At 40.5% G+C, this 23,240-nt stretch overlaps 1 protein-coding gene across 1 annotated transcript in view; it reads left to right on the top strand.

Moving 5' to 3' along the window:
- Positions 1-23,240, top strand: part of DEPDC5 (DEP domain containing 5, GATOR1 subcomplex subunit) — a 2,513,958-nt gene that overhangs the window by 67,514 nt on the left and 2,423,204 nt on the right. The gene's annotated exons all lie outside the window — the stretch shown is intronic.

Raw genomic sequence — 23,240 nt, 5'->3', positions numbered from 1 at the left:
AACCTTTCCCAAAAAGCCACAGATGAAACAATGGATCCCTAGAGATTAACATCCCCGTGGTCTTGAAATGTTTGTGTGCACTACTTTAGGTTGGCTTATCATATCTGTCCACTAAGATACATTTAGCATCCAGTGTGGATGTGAATGGTGAAAAAAGCAGGCTGTTGAGACTGCCGAAGATAAAACTGTTATGAACAAGAAATGACTGAAACGTGTAAAATTTCATATGCTAATGACAATGAAAATGTAGCATCTGTTAGCACTGGATTTTTAACTGCTGATATGAATTGTTTAATTCTGAATGACAATGAAAATGTAATATCTGTCACTACTGAGTTTTCAACTGCTGACACAAATGATTTAAGAATTTTGAATTTGTCTGAATTCGAGTTCAATCCAGATATGATTAATGTGCTACTGCTTGGGCTTAAATTTGTTCCAACCAGATTTCCATTTTTGGCCGACATTGTTTTAGATGTCACGTTTTTGTCGGAAGTTAAATTTAAAGGTGTACTTTGATAAAATAGGTGTAAAAAAGAATTTTACCTTTGCACATGATAAAACTTTGCAACAAGAAAATGAAGATGAGGATGATCTTCTGAATTTAAGTATATAGGTTCATAGGTTCATACTAGGCCATCTGCCCTAGGGCATTTATAAGCCTAGCCAGAATGTGTTTGGCTTTCGCCACCCATTTTAAATTAATTTTGCTATGCCCTTTTTTTGAGGTTAGTATACTGTGCCTCTGTCTAACAGTGACACAGAAGTCATACCCGGGGTAAACCTACGATCTCCCATCCACTCATCAAGATTCCTCTTGAAGAGAGTCAATGAGGGACTCTGCCTAACCTGGACTGGGATTTTATTCCAGAGTGAAGGGAGCCTCTGGGTTATGAATCTGTCCCTCCAGCATGTCCTATTTATTTCATTGCTGAGGTTCAAGTCTCGAGCGTGTAGCTCGATAGGATTTGGATTTTCTGAGGTGCAGCATGTCCATTTAATTCCAGGTTGGACATGGCTTTATACGTCAGGCACAGATCGCCTCTGAACAGGCGGTATGCCACTGAGTAGAGCTGGAGTTTCTTTAACCGGGCAGCATATGGCATCTGTTTGAGCCCTTTGATCCTCTTGGTGAGGTACTTTTGGGGTCTTTCCAGTTGCTGCAGGTGTCTGGTAAGGTACATCCCAAAAGGGGCATTGTACTCAATTATGGGCCTGATGAGGGATGAGTAAAGAGGCACGATGACCTCCCCTGATCTAGATGTAAATCCCTTCATGATTAGGTGGGCTATATAAAATGTTTTTCTAACCACTTTGGCCACGTGGTTGTCAAATGAGCGATTGCTATCAACTTGGGTCCCCAGGTCCCTAATTACTTCTTCTGTACTTAATGGATTACCACCTATGTGGTAATTTGTGGGCACTTTGTTTTTGCCAAAGGGGATGACTATACACTTTTTGGCGTTTAGCTTGAGGCCATGGCTCTGGCACCAGTTGTCTGTTTCCATGAGGCCCTTTTGGAGGATGCTTGTGTCGGCTGGAGAGTCGATTATGGCACCCAGTTTGCAGTCATCTGCGAACTTGGTCAGCCACAGTCCTTCCTTGTTGGCCTGTACCTCCGAGAAATATATACTGAACAAGAGAGGTCCCAGGACTGAGCCTTGTGGGATGCCACTTGTAACTGGTTTGGAGTCTGACATGGCTCCAGCAATTCTAACCATGTGGGTTCTGTCCTTGACCCAATTTGCAACCCATCTAGTGACATAGGGGTTTATATTTAAGCTGGTGAGCTTATCTATAATGCCCGAGTGGGGTATTGTATCGAAGGCTTTTGCAAGGTCCAGGTAGGCTGTGTGGACCACCTTCCCCTCGTCAATGGCCTTGGTGACCGTTTCAAAGAAATCAACCAGGTTTAAGAGGCAGGATCTGCCCTTAACAAAGCCGAACTGGGTAGGATCCAGTGTCTGTAGGTCCCCAATATCTTTTTTTATGAGGTCCATGATGATCCTTTCCATAGCTTTGCAGACCAAGCTAGTCAGGCTTATGGGGCGATAGTTTCCAGGATCCGTTGAGGCACCACCTTTGTGGAGAGGGACCACAGTTGCTGTACGCCACTCTTTGGGTACATATCCTGTAGTAAGGCTGAGATTGAACAGTAGTTTTATGTTTGGGTTTAGCTCTTCTTGGAGTTCATGTAGGACCCAGCCCGGGACACCGTCTGGTCCCATTGATGCTGTGTTTTTTGCTTTGGAGAGGGCGGCTCTTACCTGAGCATCCGAGATGTCAGGGGGGCAGCACGCTGCTGGAATAGATATATGATATAGAAGCAATGTCTGATAATAATGATGGGGTTTTTGATTCATGTGAAACTTCAATGCCAACTGAAGAACATTTTGGGTTCAGTACTGGATATGGCCATTTGGAAGTTCCATATCTTTCTTCCATTAAAAGTAATTTCATGCCACCAAAGATTTCTATGAATATCAAGATGTATGACAATGTAGTGTGTAACCAAATTGAGCACGAGTTTGACTTTGTTTGGAAAAAAAAAAGTATAACTTGTCTAAAAATGAATGTTGTGCATTACAAGACGTAAGGGTGAAATTAAAGGACTTTGTTTTTCAGCAAGCTGACAAGGGAGGAAGTTGGGTAATAATGAATGCAACGGATTGAAAACAAATGGTGAAAAATTTAAGCACAGTTGCAATGGATTATGAGGAACTGGATAGAAACTCACTGTTGAAATTTAATGGAGAGTTATTAGAAATTTTAGAGAGAGGCGAGAGGCTAGAATTTTTGAACAAGGATATTCAGAAACTGTTAATAAAGGAGCCAAGAGATCCACAATTCTATGCCCTACCTAAAATACACAAACATTTGAATCCTCTCCCCCCCCCCCCCCCAGGGAAGACCCATTGTGTCATTGATTGGGTCATGTCTAGAAAATGTGGGTACATTTCTAGAGTTTCATCTAAAAAAGTATTTAGGTAAGGTACAATCACGTATGTGAGAATTTGAAAAAGATCAAATGGCAGAAAGATTACTTTTGGAACACGGTAGATGTAAAGTTATTATATACAAATATTGAGATTAAAAGGGGTTTAGATGCAATGGGTAGAATGATGGGGGAAGGTCCTCAAACCTCCTTTTTTACTTCTCTTGTTGGAATTTTGCCTGACACATAATTACTTTAGATGGGAGAAGCAATATTTTCCTCAGAAAAGAGGCACTACAATGGAGGGTGGCGTTTGCCCCCTCATATGCAATCATCTACATGGGAGATTTTGAAAATCGCTTCCTGTATACAAGTAAATTTTTCAGGGAGAATGTCATGTATTATGGAAGATTTTTTGATGATTTAATTTTCATATGCAAAAGTAAAACGGGATTTTTTTTTAAATTTATGGAAGATTTAAATAAAACTGAAGACAGCTTGAAATTTACATATCAAGTTAATAGCACTAACATTGGATGTGGAATTATACGTGGATAGAGAGAACTTTCATACAGTTTAAACCACATAGAAGAGAAGCGGCAGTAAATAATTTTTTACATTCGAAGAGCATGCACCCCTCGCACTTAATTTAAAGCCTTACCAATGGGAGAATTTAAATGCATGTATTTGAATACATCTGATGAGAAACTAAAGCAAACATATATTATGGATGCCTATGCTAGGTGGAGATGTAGAAGTTATAGAGAAGATTTATTACAAAATGCCAAAGATACTGTTTTAGTGATATGTAGAGGTAATAAAGAAGGGAGATACAGAGGATAACATGAAAGACAGAAGAAATGATGGCGAGTATCAATGTGAAACTGGAATGAATGAGGAGAAACTATTTTTTGTGACAAAATTTTCCCCTTTTTCTGAAAATGTGGAAAGCATTATTAGAAAGTTTTGGTACATGGTCAAGGAGGATGTAAGTATAGGGCATCTTTTCCCAAATAATGTAAGTTATTCATATGGTCGATGCAGTAATTTAAAAGAAATATTAAATGGTGGTGGCAGTGAAATTAGGATTAGTGAAATATTGGGGATGCATCCTTGTGGAAACTGTTTTGTGTGTAATAGAGCTAAGAATCTTAGTGGCTGGAATATAAATGGTAAGACACTGTGGCCAAAGAGGGTTTCCATTGTAATTCACAGGGGTTGTGTATATTATAGGTTGTGGGTGTAAAAAGACTAAATGGTACATTGGTCAAACCAAAAGGAAAGTCAGAGTGAGACTTATGGAATATCTTGGTGACATAAGGAAGGGCAATACATTAAGCCCGGCAGCAGAGCATTTTTTATCTGCGTATGGGGGTAGCAACAAAGAATTTTTCTTCAGTGTGTTAGCGCATCCCTTTATTTATTTATTTTATTTTATTTATTTAACATTTGTTGACCGGGAAAGTCCGACTAAGTTCCACAGATCCTGTTTTCAGCGGAGGCCCGGGGAGAAATGCTCCAGAATGCTCCATTTATGGTAAATGGAGGAAACTTCAGAAATGAACTTAACAAACTAGAATATAAAATGATAATAAACTTTAAAACTCTTCAACCAAGGGTCATGAATATTGATAGTAATTTAACATGTTAAAATATGTAGCACAAATGATTAAGAAAATATTTAGGTAGTGAAAAAAAGTTTTTTATGTTGAATTTTATGTGATGAGAAACAAGTATGTATTTGCTACTTTAAATGTGATGTTGTTGTTAATTCATGCCAGTTGAATTGCACATTGGGATGACTATAAAATAGAGTTATGGTGAGATGAAAATTATTCCTTGAAGGCAGAAGGCCAAGGTACCAGAATAAATAAAGTTGGAAAAACTTTGCTCTGGGTTGTGCTGTTTTGTTAATTTTCGTGAAGGTGGTTTGGAGCTGTGACATTGTGTTTTTGATGCATTTAGTGTCCATCTCTGCTGGTCTTTGTGTAAAACCATTCATGAAAAGAGTATTGCCTATGAGACCCCCTTGCAACCAAATTTCTCCTTAGGATCTCAACTGAGTCCTGGAAAAATTGACCTTACCACCCTTTGAGCCTGCTGCTTAGGCTAATCTGAAGTGCTTTATGTGGAAAACTGTTTCCCTTATTGCTCTAACATCTGCAAGATGAGTTTCTGAACTGCAAGCACTCATGGTGGGACAGCCTTGCCTTATTTTCCATGGAGATAGGGTTGCATTGCTTACTAATCTGTCTTTCATGTCAAAAGTGGTCTTAGGCTGATTGACAGTGAATTCTGTCAACCTCCCTGTATTTTTCCCAGAACTTAAGAATAAGGGAGAGCGGATACTTCATACCTTGGATAAGCACCGGCAGTTCAAGTGCTGCCTTGACAGAACAAAATCCTTCAGGAAGGCTGAAAGGCTTTTTATTTCCTACACAGGGGCAAAGAAGGGTCAGCCTGTCTTTAAGTAAAATTGCACATTGATTGTCCTCTGATACTTTTTTTGTTACATCCTCCATGGCAAAGCTAATTCAAACAAGGAAAAGGAGCATTCCATCAGGGTAATTTCCTCTTCAGTGACTTATTGGAAAGCAGTGGACTCTAGAAGCATTTTAGAGTCAGCAGCTTGGTCCTCTGTCCATACCTTTACAAAGCATTGCAAACTGGATGCCCTTTCTAGATCCAGAGCAGGCCTCACAAGGACCATTCTTCAGGGGATCCTGGACCCTTATCCTTTCTCTTCCCAGGATGGCTAAGCTTGGGAATCTACCCATATGCCAGTAAGGCAGTGAGTTTGTTGAACCTATGCAACCATGCTAAGTCCTACAGTAGATGTTCATGGAACACACTGCCTTACTTGGCAGTACCCTCCCATTATCCCCCTATTTAAATGTACGTGGTTTGGTGTTTGGGTTGTCGTAGAATGCTGATCCACACCCTTTATTTTTGTGTGTGTGCGTGTGCATGTTTTTGCTGGTACTGGAACAGTAGGTGTTAGCAAAGCTTGTGTTTCCATCTTCTGTTCTTGTGTTTCTATTTTCTCTTCTCTTTTTGCTGTAGCCTAGAAAACTGAAAGGGTCTTGTCACATTTTTGTAAAGCAGTCGTCGTACTCTCAGGTAATTGGTCCTTCACACCCATAGACAACCAATGGGAGGAGCTCTGAGCTTTGATTGACTGCCAGAGTGAGAGTGGCAGGGCACTATTACCCATGTGCTAGTGAGGCAGTGTGTTCTAGAAACATCTACCTTTAGAGTTAAGCAGGACATGTGCAACTGTACTTTTCTTTTGCATACAAAAGGTTTGCTTTTATATAACACTTGTAACAATCTTTGTTGATTCATAACTACATATAAATTGAACATTGTTGTTTTTTCTGTTTTATCTTCCATTTTGTTTCTTTTTGCCAACAAAAATGAGGTACTTCCCTTCCCTAATTATATTCCAGCATACCATATTACTTTGTTATTTACTCCTGTTTTATTGCGTCAGTTGTTTAAACGTATCCTTGTCACAGATTCCAGGTGTTAACAAGTAACTTCCTCTCTGAAGAGAGTGGGAGATGGGTTCTCTTATTTATTTCATCAGTCCTAATATGTCTTCCACATTCGTCTTGTTCTTTGTTTTCCATTTGCATAGTATCTTTCTTGCTACTAACAATATCAGACTTATCAGGGAATTGCTATATCTATTGCCCTGCTGAGTTGTTACAGAAGGATTTTTCAGGACCTACACCCATTTCTCTTGTCCTGTCTGCTTTAGAGGATGTGTGCCTTATTGCCTGCAGTTTTCCCGACAGTTAGCCTTCTGCCCCTAAAAAGGCAGATAGGATGTATAAACTTCCTCAGTCTTTTTAATTTTCATACATTCCCAAACCTGGCCCAGCTGCTGTAGCCTTAGTTGATTCCTCTGCTGATAAGCACTTAGTTAATTCAAATCCTCTCCTGTTTTAATGAAGAAAAGTGTTCACTTCTGTGACTTTGAATTTCAGAATCTTAAATTGTCAGGCTGATATGTAAAGTTTATTCTGACGTATTGTGAAGGTATGAGGAATGTTTTATCTACAGTTTCTTCTTGTGAAGAAAAATCTGCTGCAAGTAATTTCCTTTCTTCTATTGCACAGGTCACTACTCAGTGTTTGCAGTTTGTTTGTATAACTCTGATACTTCTTCCAGGGCTGTGGCCACTGCTATGGTTTTAAGGAGGTTTGCTTGGCTGCATTCTCAGAACTTTCCAGAAGATGTTAAAATGATAAATTCTCCCTTAGATAGAGATTTAGTGTTTGGCCTCTCTGCTGCAGAGGTGATCAAAAAGTGTGAAGAAAGGGACAAGTTGATCCAGGGACTCTCAAGATTTTTCAGCCGTTTTCAAACTTGTCCAAGGGATTTTCTTTCTCCTCAACCTTTTTCATCAAAAAAGCAGAATAAACATTCTCAACAGAATTCAGCTAAACAAACATTTACGAAGTCTCAAATCTCACAAAAATTAAGGACACTCCAACAGGTCTGAATGACTGTTCAAGAGACCTTGTGACCCCCTCCCACCCTGGCTCTCTTTCTTTTCCAGAAAGTCTGAATGTCCATTTTTCTCTTTGGCAATAGATTGTTTCAGACATATGGGCACTGAAATCATTCTTTAGAGTTACAGATCTCAGTGGGAGAAGATTAATCCTTTCCAGAGGGTCATTCCTCATCTTGCAGATCAGACTGTTTGGCTTCCACTTGTTCTTCATCAGATACTGTCACAAGGAGTGATTAAAACCAGATGTTCTTCGTGTTTCACTATTGCAGTCATCACATTTGGGTTATCTGCTTGCAGTAGCCCTCAGTCGGCCTGATTATCAAAGTGTTGGGTCCTGCGTCAGTTGCTGTCTCATCTTCCATGACGTCAGATAGTCAGGGGTATAAAGCACGCAGCCGACGCTGTTACATCAGTCTTTCTTGTCGTGCATTGCCTGAAGCAGAAGCAGTTCGCAAGGTCCGGGCAGCCAACTCCTGAAATTTTCGTTTTAGAGTTTCAGAACCAAAGTCTTCAACTAAAGCTAAGTACCCCATTGGGGAAACTTTTTCTTGCTCTAAACCAATGTCAGTAAAAGTCAATAATTGTATTTCTTGTGGAAAACAAATACCTCATAAAGATTTTCATTCGTACTGTATTCCTTACTTAGGCCCTGACCATGACGTACCTCGCTGTCAGTTTTGTGCCTCATTTAAACAATCAACTATTCGTCGTCTGTATATTTACGCTTCTAAATATTTTGGCACTCTGTTCAGTTATCCAGGTATGTCTTCGGTAAGTCATCCGACTACCAACATTCCGAAAAAAATGCAAAGATAAAGACAGAGACAGGCCGCCTAGGTCCAAAGCTGCCAACGAAGCTTCTCCTAAACTAGTTGCCAGTTTGCCGGTACTCAGTAAGGTGTTTTCGCAGCCCCTGATACCCGATACTTCAAATTCACAGGCCTCTACTGAGACCCATTCGGAGTCTGGTATGCCGCAAGATGCTTCAACTGTGGAACCTGCGGATATCTCTACCTTGGATGGGTCCAGAGCCGATGTGCAGGCACCAGCTTCTGAGGGTGTGTTCAGGCCTACTGACTTGCATATTAAACCGACGCCATCTTCTTCAAGGCCTAAAACTCGAACCATGCTTAGAAAACTGATGCCCAGACCACATGGTCAGGTCTCTATGCCTAAAAAAAAATATGAATGGCTGAAGACCTTATTACTTTAATCAGGGGAAGCCAGCCTTCTCCCTCTAAGAGACATAGGACTGAATTTGCTTATGATACTTCTGATCAGGATTCTGAAATTTCTGTTTCCTCTGATGACCAGGACTTACCCTTATCTACCTATGAGGATTCTGATGCAGAGGACTCTATTGCCTCTGCTTCCCCCCCCCAGAAGGTTTCTCTTTTGGTGAAACCTTGCATACTGTTAGGCATTTTCGCTGGGAGAGCCAGGATTGCTCTGATTCTAAAAAGAGGCTTAGGGATTTCTTACTCCTGTACTAGACGTTGTTGATGATGCCTTTTCAGAATTTAGCTTGGCCGCTGACTCTTTACCTCCTGCTCCCAGAATGCCTGATAGATATTACAGGGTTCCTGACTCTCACAAGTTCCTTTTTAAAAATCCTACTGTGGATCCTGAGACCATTTCACAGGAACCCAAGGACATTAAGGCTACTACTGCCAAAAATCCTACCCCCTCTGACAGAGATTCCAGGGCAGTGGATAGATGGGGTAAGAAGGAATACACTTCTGCAACTTTGGTCATTAGGGCCTAAAACTGCCAGTTTCATATGTTAAAGTATCAGCAGAATATTATTGGATTGCTTAAACAGAAAATAATGTGAATTCTTGACTGTGCTGAAAATAAGGATTTACAAGATTTAATGCATTTTGCTGAAGAAGTTGGAAAACATACTTTGCAGTGTGGTTTTGATTCACTAGAGGCACCTTGCAGGGCTGCTGTCACTGGGTCTGTACTTAGAAGCATGTTTGGCTTAAGGAGCAATCTTTGCCAGATCATGTTAAAGCTAAATTGCTGGATGCTCCCTTCATCAGGACCGCCTTTTTGGCAACAAAGCAGAAGAATTACTTAAAAAGATGGAGGAAAAAGCTAAATCTATGCAAACTGTTAAATATTTCCTACAAGTACAGCCTCCAGGATTTAGTAGGCATTGGCCGTCTAAGAATTGGTCCTTTCCTGCCTCTTCCAGGCCTTCTCAGTCCAAACCCAGAACCTGCAGAACACCCAGGCTTCAGTCCCAGGGTACGCACAGGACCAAGCAGTGGGGGGCTCCCACTTCCAAATCAGGGAGTAGTAAGACTGCCCCCTATGGTAAACTGTCTCAATGACTTAACTTAACTTCCAAGCCCTTCTCAACTGACTGTTCCTTTAGGGGGAAAGATTGCTCTGCAGGCAAAAAACTGGGAACTCATTACCCAGGACAAATGGGTTTTAAATATTGTTTCCCCAGAATATAGATTTTTACTTCCACACGTTACCAGCCCCAAACGGTTGGCCAGATCTACCTTCAAATCAGTGGGCAGAGGCTCAAAAGCAAGTACTCGCTCTCTTAAGCATAAGGGCTATTCAAACTGTACCAGCAGAGGAAAAGGGACAAGCTTTCTACTCAACTTTTCCTGGTACTCAGAAAAGACAACTTATGGCGTCCTATCCTGGACCTTTCTACCCTGAACACCTTTTTGGTGATCGCAAAATTTAAGATGCTAACTCTTCACCAGTTGCTTCCTATGCTAGGCAAGGATGCCTGGTTGGCAACACTGGATTTAAAAGAAGCTTACCTGCACATCCCAGTCAGGGAATCTTGCAGAAGATACCTACGCTTCAAAGCAGGCTACATGCACTATCAGTTCTCTGCACTGCCCTTTGGGATATCTACTGTACCCAGGGTATTCACAAAGTGCCTAGCTCCAGTCATTGCATTTTGCAGGCAAAGAAGTATTCAAATATACCTGTACCTGGACGATAGTCTAATTCTTCTGGCATTTGTACAAAAGGTGCCAACTTGTCTGGGGTACACCATAAACGAAAAGAAATCACATCTGGTACCCTGTCAACAAATTGTATTCCTGTGAGCAAGCTTGAACATAACTTCCCAGATGGCTTTCCGCATGCCAGAGAAACAAATTCATTTGGCAATTTACTTCAAACTAATGGCCACAAAAACCCTGATATCTGCAAGGTAAATATTGCAAGCCTTGGGGGTTCATGGCCTCCTGTATTCTCCTAATTCCATATGCAAGACTGCATATGAGGAAGCTACAATGGTATCCAAAAAGCTTATGGTGTCAACATTCTCAAGATCTAGAAGCAATGATTCCTATCATACCTTGCCTACAGTTAGAGTTCCTTTGGTGGGCAGAGGCCTGCCACCAAAACAAGGGACTACCATTCACTCTGCCCCCTGCCGCCCAAACCCTAACAGATGCATCAGACTATGCATGGGGGGCACACCTGGCAGGGAAGTGCATTCAGGGCAAATGGAACCCAAGTCAAATGCACCTGCATATCAATCAAAAAGAAATGTTAGCTGTACAGAATGCTCTGACAGCCTTCAAGGACCACATTCTTCCAGGACAATTAATGGTAAAGATGGACAACACCACTGTTATGTGGAAAATAAACAAGCAGGGGGGTACCCATTCATACCCCCTCTGCAGACTAGCCATGGCTCTGTGGAACATGGCCTTGAGCTACCAAGTGCAGCTACAGGCTCAGTTCCTGTCAGGAAAGCTAAATACACTGGCAGACAAACTAAGCAGAAATCTCATGGACCCACACGAGTGGAAACTGGAACCAAGGACTTTCAACATGTTGATAAACAAATGGGGGAGCCCAGATATAGACCTGTTGGCCTCCCCCCAGAGCTACCATTTGGACAAATTCTACACAAGGACTCCCCACAAACAATCTTGGAAAGTGGATGCCCTGTCCTTCAACTGGAAAAATCTATCAGTTTATGCCTTTCCTCTTCTGCCTCTCCTCTCCAAAGTACTACTAAAGATCAAACAGGACAAACCAAGGGCGATACTGCTTGCACCAGACTGGCCACGCCAACACTGGTACCCCCTCTTGTGCAGTGTGTCACTGCTGGCTCCATGGCACCTGCCTCAGACCCCTACCCTGCTGTCCCAGCAGGAGGGCCAGATTCTGCATCCTCTGCTTCAAACCCTGAACCTGGCAGCCTGGCTTATTACCTAATCTCTCTGTTACCATCCCTCAGTAAACAAGTGTTGGATGTCATTTTAGAGGCAAGGAGGCCTAGTACTAGAAAATCGTATGCTGAAAAATGGAAAAGATTCTGTTCCTGGAACCAAAGTCAAGGGATGGGCACAGCAGCGCCCAGTTTACCTCAGATTCTTCAATACTGAACTGAGATGCTTCACAAGGGCCTTTCTTTTTTCCTCTATCAAAATTCATGTCTCGACCATTTCAGCTCATTACAACACACCCCTCTTCTCTCATCCACTGCTCAAGCAGTTCCTCAGAGGGGCCAAAAAACTACCACCCAGGAGAGCCCCAACTCCAGCCTGGGACATTAACTTTGTATTGGAAAAACTCACTCTACCTCCTTTTGAGCCAGCTGCAAGTGCAGAGTTAAAATTCCTTTCTTGGAAAACAGTCTTCCTTTTAGCAATCACTTCAGCAAGAAGGGTATCTGAATTACAGGCCCTTATGGCAGTGGAGCCTTTCATCATCTTTCATGCAGACAGGGTGTCCCTCAGGACCAATCCCTCTTTCATGCCCAAGGTGGTATCCAGTGTGGCTCTTAATCAGTCCAGTCATTTGCCAACCTTCTTTTCTAATCCACAGAGCAAAGGGGAACGGATACTGCACTCCTTAGGTGTGCACAGACAACTTAGATTTTTACTTGGACAGGACTAAACCTCAAAGGAAATCTGAACAACTGCTGGTGGCATTTTTCTGCAGGGGCAGAGGGGAAGGCCATTTCAAAGCAAACTATTTCTAAATGAATAGGCCATTGCATTCATTTCTGCTGTAAGCACCATGGAAAACCTATCCCACAGGGGATAAGACCAGACTCAGCCAGGGCTGCATCTACCTCTACAGCCTTTCTCAGAGGTGTCCCTACCAAGGACATCCTAGAAGCTGCTACCTGGAGTTCTGTACATACTTTCACCAAGCATTACCATTTGCCAATTTTCTCTAAATCCAAAGCAGTCTTGCAGGGCCTTATAGCTGGTCGTAATGCTATCTAAATTCCTCCTCCCATCCTTAGCTTTGGGAATCTACCCAATGTGATAACTGCAACAGTGAAACACGAAGAACATAGTACAGTTGTGTACACTTACCATAAATGTAGATGTTCGAGTGTATTCACTGTTTCAGTCCTGGTTACCCTCCCTCCCGCCATCCCCCTGACTTCTTTTGGCAATACCTCTATTCTCTTTTACTATGCTTAAAAGCTTTTTGGTGTATTTGCTTTTTTTTGTTGGAGGTATAACCTTGCATACATATATATTTAATTGCTTCCCATTAGGGGGGCACCTGACATCTGGGGCAAGAAAAACTGGTGTAATAGCGTCGGCTGCATACTTTATACCCCTGACTACCTGATGTCATGGAAGATGAGACAGCAACCGATGCAGGACCCAAGACGTTTGATAATCAGGCCGACCGAGGGCTACTGCAAGCAGATAACCCAAATGTGATGACTGCAACAGTGAAAACACTCTAACATCTGCATTTATGGTAAGTGTACACAGCTGTACTTTCCTCCTTTACAGGTGGGTGAATGGGTTTTATTCAAGGATGTTCCTAGTCCCAAAGAAAAAAAAACTGCTTGGAGGCCAGTTCTGGATTTTTCTTTCCTAAACCTGTTTGTGACGGTACCCAGATTCACAATGCCTCTTTTCCCCTTTCAAGTTTCCTGGTAACCCTAGACTTATAAGATCCTTATCACATTCCTATTCATCCAGACTTGAGGCATTTTAAAAGGTTTTGTGTGTCTGGATCACATTATCAGTTTCCCTGCCTTACCCTTTGAACTATCCACTGCACCAAGTGTGTTTACAAAGTGTCTGGCTCCAGTTGTATCTCATTGCAGGCTACATGGTGTTCACATTTTTCCATATTTAGACAACTTGCTCATCTTTGTAGAGTATTATTAGAGTTTCAGTAATCTCGCTCTTGGGTGAGAGAACTCTTGCACAAGCTGAAATTCCATGAGAACATTAAAATTTTATTTTATTTTTATTTTATTTTATTTTATTTTACATTTGTTTACCGGGCTAGTCTAACTGGATACATGTCCATTTTCAGTAGAGGCCCGGGGAGATAAGCTCCAAGTCTTTCTTGACTCCCTCACACAAGATTGTGTTCCTAGAATGTCATCTAGATACCTCAGTTCAAAGAGCTTTTCTTCCACAGAAAAAAATAGATCTTTATTTAGATCTATTTTTAAGGTTTTCACTTCAGACTTAAGTCACTGTGAAGGAATACCTCAGGATTTTGGGTCTCATAGCATTCATGATTCTCATGATAACCCTGGCAAGACTGTGAGAGAGATGCAGTTGTTGTGTCTTTCGGCTTTTCCCGGTTAGGGGTCGCCACAGCGGAACTTCGGTCCGCTAATGATTTGGCAGTAAATTTTTACATGCTGGCTTGCCGGGCCTAACGCACAACCTTCAACGAAGGAACACCCATTCACGCATGTCGCCACACAGAAGACGCTCTAACTGAGAATCGAACGGGCAATGTCTAACTGTGAGGCGACAACGTTACTGCAGCACCACCACCGCAGTGATATCCGAAATTTCTTTGGTCTCAAAATAAGCACTCTTTATCTTTTCAGATCCCAGCATTAAGGTTTGTCAGAAGGGAAATTACTTGTTGGAAACAACAGATACCTATGAACCTATATCCTTAAATCAAGGTCTCCCCTTTTCCCTCCCTACATCAAAGCAGTTGGTTACCACAGATGCTTCAGACTTTGCTTGGGGAGAAGTTTCTGGAGAGATAAAAGTGCAGGGGGTATGGTACACCAAAGTCAAGGTGTCTTCTAAGATTGAATGCATCTGTGGGAGTTCCTCAAGTAGACCTCTTTGCTTCCTCTCTGAACAATCATCTGGTAAAATTCTGTTCCAGGACAGATGCCTTTTCTTTGGACCGGAATGTTCCTGTATGTCTTTCCACTAATATCCAAGGCACTTTTGAAGATTCAGAAGGATTCCCTCAAGATCATTGTGGTGACTCCCTTCTGGCCCAGGCAATCATGTTTGTCCCTTCTTTTGGAAGTGGCCACAGACATTTACCACAAGCATCCTCACAGAATGGATCTACTCACACAAGAACAGGGGTGCTTGATACATCCCGGCATCAGTCATCTTCAGTTGAAAGAAAGATCCTTCAGTTGTCACAGACAACCTGTTTTCTGAGGATGGGCAGCAGGTACAAATGGAGGCAAGAAGGCCTGCTACCAGACAGTTGTATATTACCAAATGGAAAAGTTGTTCTAGTTGATGCCAACAACATAAACAGCACTTATTTAGGTCTAGTTGTTCTCTGGTTTTACAATATTTGTGTGCGTTACTATCCTGTGGCTTTTCCTGTTCCTCTAGAAATGTTCATTTATCAGTCTTTCCAGCATGTCTCCCCATGGATCTTCCTCTTTCAAGGCAGTCGAAATGCTCTTTAAAGAGGTTTTGCGTAGGAGGCCTCCAAGTAAACTGGTGCCCCCCCCCCCCACACACACACAGATCTTAAATGTCTGTTAGAAAAACTAATGCTTTTTCCATTTGAGCCAACTAATCTGGCTGACTTTAGGTTCATAACATGAAAAACAGTTTTATTGATTGCTCTGACCTCTACAAGAAGGGTATGTGAGTTGCAAGCTCTTATGGTGAGGCAACCCTACCGCATTTTCCACAAGGACAAGAGTTTTTTTGAGAACTAATCCTTCTTTTATACCTAAAGTGGTATCAGAGTTTACTTTGTCAGACTATGCATCTTCTGTTTTCTTTCCTGAACCTAAAATTGAGGGAGAAAGGATACTTCATATCTTGGATGTCCACAGACAACTCTGGTAATGTCTTGACAGAACTAAATCTTTCAGATCATTGGACCAATTGTTCATTTCTTGGGAAGGTAGGAAGAAGGGACAACCTGTATCAAAACAGACTCTTTCCAAATGGTTGTCTAAGGGTATTACCTTTTGTTACACTCAGCATAACAAATCTATTCCAGGCAGGGTCAAGGCCCACTCTACAAGGACCTTGGCTTCTTCTGTGGTGTTTTGGAAAGCATTGCATTCTAAAAGTGTTGTAGAAGCTGTTAATTGGCCCTCTGTACATACTGCAAACCAAAAACTAAAGTCAAACTGTCTAAACCAAAGAAAAAAAGTTCTTACTGTAAGGACGAAAGCGCCTGTGCAATAAACTTTCTTCTGTTTTGGATTTCTGGACAACTGGATTTTATTTCTACATTTACAAGTGGTGTACTTTTTGGGAGCCTCTTCCTGCTAGAAAAAACTATAAGCTGGATTCCTTCTCTAGGTCTAGATCATGCTTTGCTAGAACCGTTCTCCAGGGGGTTCCTGGACCCTTTTCCTTCAACCTCCAAAATATAGTTCGCTATGGTAATCTTCCCATCTAGCTAAGGCTACTGCAGCAGTGATCTGTATGAAGAACATAGTACAGTTGTGTAAGTTGAACTTACCATAACAGTAGATGTTTGAATGATCACTGCTGCAGTAGCCACTCCGTCCCTTCGTCCCCTTGTTTTTTCTTGTTTTTTTATTCCAGGGTGTAGACATTTTTATTTCTAGCCTTGTCCTTCAGGGTTTACCCTCCCTGTCTCCACTGGTAGAACAGCTCTGAAGGGCTTCTTACCCAAACTGTTTTGTTAGCCAGTTCAGCTCGAGCTGTTTGACATTTTGGGTGTGTGGAAGGTGCCCTGAAGCTTTGGGAGCTGGCTGGCATCCTGAAAAAAACTGGAACGGTCTCAAAATATTCCAGAAAACTGATGTCCTTTTCTGGTTTCATCGGGTACAAAATAATATCATCTACAAGTAATGGCAAGTTTCCTTGAACACTGTACAGTAGAGAGTCGATTATCTGAACATCAATTATCCAAACGCTGCCTTATAAAGTGTTCGGGTACGAAAAATAATAGTCTGAATATGTAAATGTTATATGTATTCACTTGTGTGTTTTTTGAGCATGTAGCCTGCTCGTGTATGAAAAATATTCTTTATTGTCCACTGGAATTGCTGAATGGTTGAAAAGTATATTCCCTGTGTGCAGAAAAAAACCCCAGGATTTTTGAGTTTTTTTATACAGTTCAGTGTATGTTTGATTATCCGAACTACGTAGGTCCCAATTAGTTTGGATAATCGACTCTCTACTGTACCAGTTTATATCCTTGAATTTGTGAGTCCCTTATTTTCTTTGCCAGTGGTTCTAAACATAATGCAAATAACAAACGGGAGGGAGGACACTCCTGCCTGGTTCCTGTGTTCAGACACAACTTATCAGAGAGGAACCCTTCCACTTTGATTTTTTGCCTCTGAACCCTCATGTATCCTTCTAATTAATCTTATTATTGTATCAAGAAATGTAAATGCTTCCATTGTGTTATTAATAAAACCCCACTTTACCCTGTGAAATGCTTTCTCTGCATCAGGACCTTCCCAGTAACAGTGGTATTTTCTTATATTCTGCTTCCCTCTGGATCATCATTTTTCTGTTAATGTTATATGTTTGCCTCACCTCCACAAAACCACATTGGTCCATGTCTATCAATTTATGCATCACCTTTGCCATTCTTTTAACCATTATAGACATATAAACACTTTAAAATTATGATTTAGAATTGATGTGGGCCTATATGAAGCTGAATCAGATAGGTCTTTACCTTCTTTAGGTATTACAGCCACCACAAGTTTTTTCAAGGATGTTGGTGTGTCCCCTCCTTTTAAAATACAGTTAAACACAACCTTCCAGATTTTTATCACATTCATCCCTCCTAAGTTGCAAATTTCCACCAGAATGCCATTTGTTGCTGGAGACTTCCCTTTAGATAGGTATATATCACCATTTTTATGTCATCATCATTTCATGTCCTCCTATCTCAACTGTTAGGTGTTGAGCCTCATCTTTCTCTAACCTTGGCATATTTAAATCTTCTGTAAATATTTCTTTTAGTGCTTTGTCTTGATTTCTCCACTTCTCTGCTCTATATAAATGTTCATAAAATGTCCAAAATATCTTTTAATACCTCTACAGGATTTCTGATTATTTTTCTTGTTATATATATGCTCCCTAAGTTTGGTAGCAACCCCTTCTACTTTCTGTTACCCAAGTTGTTCTGATAAATGTTTTTGTGCTCTGGAGTTATCAAAAACAATTTTTTAACAGCAGTCTTTCTAAACTCGTGCGTATTTCTTTTCTTTCTACCCTATTTTTTAATCTCCATGTTCATTTTATCTCACTCACCAGCTATAATTTATGGAGTACTTTCTATCTTCCCAATAATTCCCTGACAATTTCCATTACCCGTTCCTTAAATTCCTCTTTTTATAACAGGTAGGTTGGAAGCAGCAGTGTCTTATCTTTACTTTATTACCCTGCATTTTTGTCTAAGTAATTATTGCGGTATGATCTGAAGTAGTTATTGGATCTGTCTCAAAGTTCTTAATTAAATGGACATGTACCTGTGAAATATACTTTCTTCCAAGTCTAGCCCAGTTATTGTATGGGAATAGGATGTAAATTCTGTTAAGAGTTCCTGCTGCTGAATTCACATATTTCATACCAAACATTTTCACAAATTTCTTCAGAAGTCTATCCTCTCGTTATATTTTCTTTTCTAGGCCCTCCAATACATCTTCAATGCAGCAAATTAAATTTCAGTCCCCACCTATAAGTAATGTTGTTTACTAAAAGCAGATTATTTCTCTCCAAATTTTTAAAGTTCCAAATTAGTTTTAGGTGGAATATAACTACTTGTCAACGTAATCCTCATCCCTTGCCAGTAGTCCCTTCCTAGTACAAATCTGTCATTGTTCTCCTTTTTTCATTTCTATCACTACTGGATCTCCTCCGGCAATTCGTATAAGTGCTCCTCTTTTCCTCTGTCCCTGGTATTCTGCAGGCTGTCCATCCAGAAATGCTTTCTTTAGCAACTTCCCATGCGCTCAGTTCTTTCCAAATGTGTCTCCTGTAGCACTGCTGTTTGTACTCTGCATTTCTTAATATGATTAAATATCCTTTCCATTTTGTCTACCCGCATTTCACAAAAACGTTTGATTCTTTCCATTCTGATCTTTATTTACTCATTTCTGTGTTGCTGGTCTTCTTCCTGTTCATCTCCAGCTCACAACTCCAGATTCTGGTTCAATTCAGTGGTGCTTCTGATTTTTCTGGTCAACTCCGGTGCTTTTCTGTGTCTCTCGAGCATTTTTGTTTTATTTATTATTTTTATTTTATATTTGTTAACCGGGAAAGTCCGACTGGATACATATCCATTTTCAGCAGAGGCCCGGGGAGAAAAGCTCCAAGCAGTTAAACATTTAAAATGCAGTATACAGTAATATTTAACAATTAACAAAATCAAAAGAAAAATACACATAGGTTACATATTTAAGAGAATGGTCTGAGTAAGGTAATATTTACAGAGATATTAAGCAATTTAACAAAAATAAAAAGACAACTACATATAGGTTCCATAATGAAAAAGGTTCAAAGTAAGGTTATATTTGGATAAGAGAAAGTCAACAACAACTTGGGAGGTGGAGGGAAACTATATAAAGGAAGAAAAAAATTAAACGTATAAGAGAAATGAGTGTATAAGAAGAGGAAACAGGTAAAGGAAGATCATTTATAAAGAAAGAGAAGAAGAATGAGGTAAGAGAAGGGCAGGTTAGGTAGAAAGCAGCAGAGGCTGAGAACGGAGGTTACAGTTCTGATAATGGAAGCTAGAGCTAATATAAAGGGGAAGAAGAAATTAATTGAAGGAGGATACGGAGAGAGAAAAGGGAAATTCTCTTAGATAGTTAAGATGGTTTAATAGATTGTATGAGTAATGTCGGGTTAGACTTGGACTAGCTAAGACTGAGACGAGCTTTTGTTGAAACTCAAGTCAATGAAGTAACTCGTACTGAATAATTTGAGTTTTAGTCAGGGTTTAGACAAGGGCATAGCCAGTTATTGTACATGTGTGTCTTTAGTGATATTTTGAAGTGAGGCAAGGAGCACTTTGTGTTTCGTTCACCAGGAAGGGAGTTCCATTTTTTACCAGCAGTGTTAGAGAACAAGGAATCTCTGTCAGAGTTGTTGGCTTTGGTAGGTTGTACTAGTATTCTGCTGGAAGAGCGCAGATGCTAGGTTGCAATATGGGGTAATGATATTAGCTAGACTGGGGGTGTAGGAAGGTTGGTGGAGGATTTTATGAGTTACTATGAGTTGGTTATAATAGATTTGGTTGGGTAGCTTTAGCCAACCTAATTTTTGAAGATCGTGGCAGTGGTGAGTTCTGTATTTTGAGCCTGTGGCAAATCTTGCTATATTGTTGTAACATTTAGTGATTTTGTTGAGATTTGATTTGGATAAGTTAGTGAGGATGGGTGATGCATAGAGAAGGGAAGACAGAAGATGTGTGCGAGCTATGGCTGTTCTGGCAGTTGGGGTTAGAAATTTCTTAATCCTATACATGGAGCCTATTTTTTGTTTACTGTTTTTATAGTTTTGTCTATATGGGCATTGCAGTTTAGGTTATTATCAATGATTATACCTAGCAGTTTAGTAGTTGGTTCTGGAGAAATTATGGTGCCATTATGAGAAGAGACTGAATATGTTGGTGGTGTTATCTTATGGGTGGGGGAGAATAGTAGAAGTTTGGTTTTGTTTGGGTTCAATAAGAGCTGACTATTATTAAGCCAGTTCTCTACTTTGTTGAAGGTTGTTTGAGATAGGGATTGTAATTCTGTAGGAGTTGTGGCAGAGCAGATTAGCGTGGAGTCGTCTGAGTACTGTGTAGTAGTAGTAGTATGAGGGATAGCTTTGGGCAGGTCGTTTATGAAAAGAGAAAAGGAGGGGACCCAGAATAGAACCTTGGGGTACTCCTAGAATGACAGGTAAAAGAGGAGATAGATGCTCTTTCCACAGGACTGCTTGCTGCCTACTGTGCAAGTAAGAGTGGAACCATTTGATTGCAGGGTTTTCTATGGACAGGCATTTGATAGAGTCTAAGAGTAGGTTGTGGTTAACCATGTCAAATGCTTTTGACAAATTAAGGAAGAGGGCAGAGGAAACCAGGTTTTGATTGCAGTTTTAGTTTATTTTGTGGGAGAATGTGAGAAGGGCAGTACTAGTACTGTGGGCTGGTCTGAAACTGTGCTGGGATGATGCTAGATTATTGTGGACCAGGTGGTTTAAAAGTTGTTTGTGTATGCATTTGTCCATTATTTTGGCTAGGGGAGATAGTATGGCGATAGGTCAATAATTAGAAAGTTCAGTGGAGCTTCCACCTTTATGAAGTGGAATAATATGAGCTGTTTTCCAAATGGTGGGGGACGTAGGATTCGTGGATAGAACAATTGATTAAGATGGAGATAGGATAAGCTATTACTTTGGCAGCTTTTTGTAGAAACTCTGCAGGAAGTTGGTCTGCAGCCAGGGAAGTAGGTTTTAATTCCTTTAGTAAGGATTTGATATAGTCTGTAGGTATATAATCAAATTTTAAGGGTGGAGGGATTCAGATGATTAGCTGTGCTAGTAGTTGAGGAGCAGGGAGATAGATTATTAGCTAGGGATTTTACAGTTTAGGTAAAGAAAGTGTTAAAGGTCTTAGCTACAGAATCAGGGGGTAGGTGTAAGGTTGTTGATGGGGTGGGGGTAGCAGATTTACCTGGGTGTAGTAGCTTATTCAAGCCTGACCAAAATGTTTGAGGTTGATTTTGGTGTTTTTGCTGTAAGCTGACATATAATAGCTTTGCTTGTCTGACAGGATTGATCTTTTTGCTTCGTTTCTTAATTGTTTGAATAGTTGGTGGGCTTGAGGGTATTTGGTGGTTCTCCAAGAGGTCCATGCTGCATTTCTGGCTGTTAGTTTTTGTCTAGTAGTATTGGTTAGCCATCGAGCTATTTTGTTTTTGGTTCTGACTATACGTATGGGAGCATAATTGTCTAGGACGGCTAGGAACTTGGTGTTGAAATATGAAACTGCTTGGTCTAGGGGGAGTACTTTGTTTGTCCCTTTTGAGTGAGCTTAAATCAGATAAGAAATTATTTAGGTTAAAGTTTTTTTTTGATCTGAGAGTTTTAAAGATGGTTTGGTGGGGCAGGTCTTCTCTTTTTCTCATTATGTAGGTTAGCAGGTGATCACTCATGGCTTCAGGTTGAGTGCATGATTTGTATAACTGTGGTTTGTTATTTATTAAGATCCAGTTTAAAATGCTATCCTTATTGCTAGGTTTGTTGATTCTAGTGGAGGTAGAAATTGTTTGGGAGAAACCGTGTAAGTTAATGTGGGTAGTAGGGAAGTTAGCTGAACAGGTTGTCCAGTCGATGTTTAAGTCCCCAAGAATTATTGTTTCTTGGGAGTGGGTGGAGGATAGCCAATGGAGGGTACTTTCTAAGATGTTAATGTTATTGCCTGGGGGAATATAACTGCACACTATGTTAATAGATTTGTTGTTATTGAGTTGGATTCTTGAGAGGATAATTTCAGTATTGGTGGCATTTAGGTGTGATGGGATGCTAATTGTGGATAGCTCGAGGGTGGATTTGTATAGAATGGCAACTCCACCTCCTTTTCTACCTATACAATCCATTCTAGTAATATAGTAGCCAGGGGGAAGTATTTCATTGTCAGGGATGGTGGGTTTGAATCAAGTTTCAGTGAGGCAAAGAATATCAGGGGAGTGGATGTCTATGAGAGCATGCAGCTCTTGAGCTGAGTTTTCAAAGTTTTGTATTCCCTCCTTAGCTTGTTCTGTATCAAAGAATGACTTTGAGTTTACAGGAAAACAAATATTCTGAAGACTGCTGGATAAAGCAGCTTGAATTTCCTACCTGCCTGTTGACATTCCTTGAGTGCTGAAATAAATTTGTTTCTCCTTTGCCTGATGTACAGTGAATAATCATTTTCTACAAACTCTCTACTCTCTCCAACTTTTAAACCTTTGCCCTTTTGCCACATTCTTGTCAGGATTAACTCTTTCTGCTGGTAGGTTTGCATCTTTACTTATACAAGTCTTGGCTGCATTCTCATAGTCATATTTGGAGCATACACACAGTGTGCCCTTTCTGTTAATGGTTCCTGCTGTGGAATAAAAGTCCAGTTGCTTTTATTTGTGCCTTCGCAAAATTAACACAGTGTGTTCCTTCTAGTTTCTCTGGTATCTCAGCTTTTCCCTATGTACTCTGTCCTCTAATTTTTTTTTTACACTTCTTTTTGAGCAGTCTCATACTCAGCCAGCCTTTTCTTCATTTCATCCTCTGTTTTTTTGCAGTCTTATTAGTTCATCTGAATATCTGTTTAAAGCTTCTTGGATTTCTTCCAGCCTTTTTTTATTTGAATTGACATACTCAAGTGTTTTGTTTATTTTAATCAGCTCTGTGTACATTTTGACTTGCTAGGTTACTGGAAGTCATGTCTTGCACCAAAGCTGGAGCTTGAACTGCTTTTTGATGAGCAGTTGCAAGTTTCTTCCAAGTCATTGTTTTCTCCATCTTTTCTAATGGATTTTCTTTTGGGTTCTCTTGGTTTCTTTTTTTGCAAGTACTAGCTAGTAACTAAATTTTACTCGAATTG

The sequence above is a fragment of the Protopterus annectens genome, chromosome 4.part0 (assembly GCF_019279795.1).
Source record: "Protopterus annectens isolate FY-2018-M chromosome 4.part0, PAN1.0, whole genome shotgun sequence".
NCBI classification, from domain to species: Eukaryota; Metazoa; Chordata; order Ceratodontiformes; family Protopteridae; genus Protopterus; species Protopterus annectens.
The sequence above is the reverse complement of the archived record's forward strand: the minus strand, read 5'-3'. Positions and strand labels throughout refer to the sequence as shown.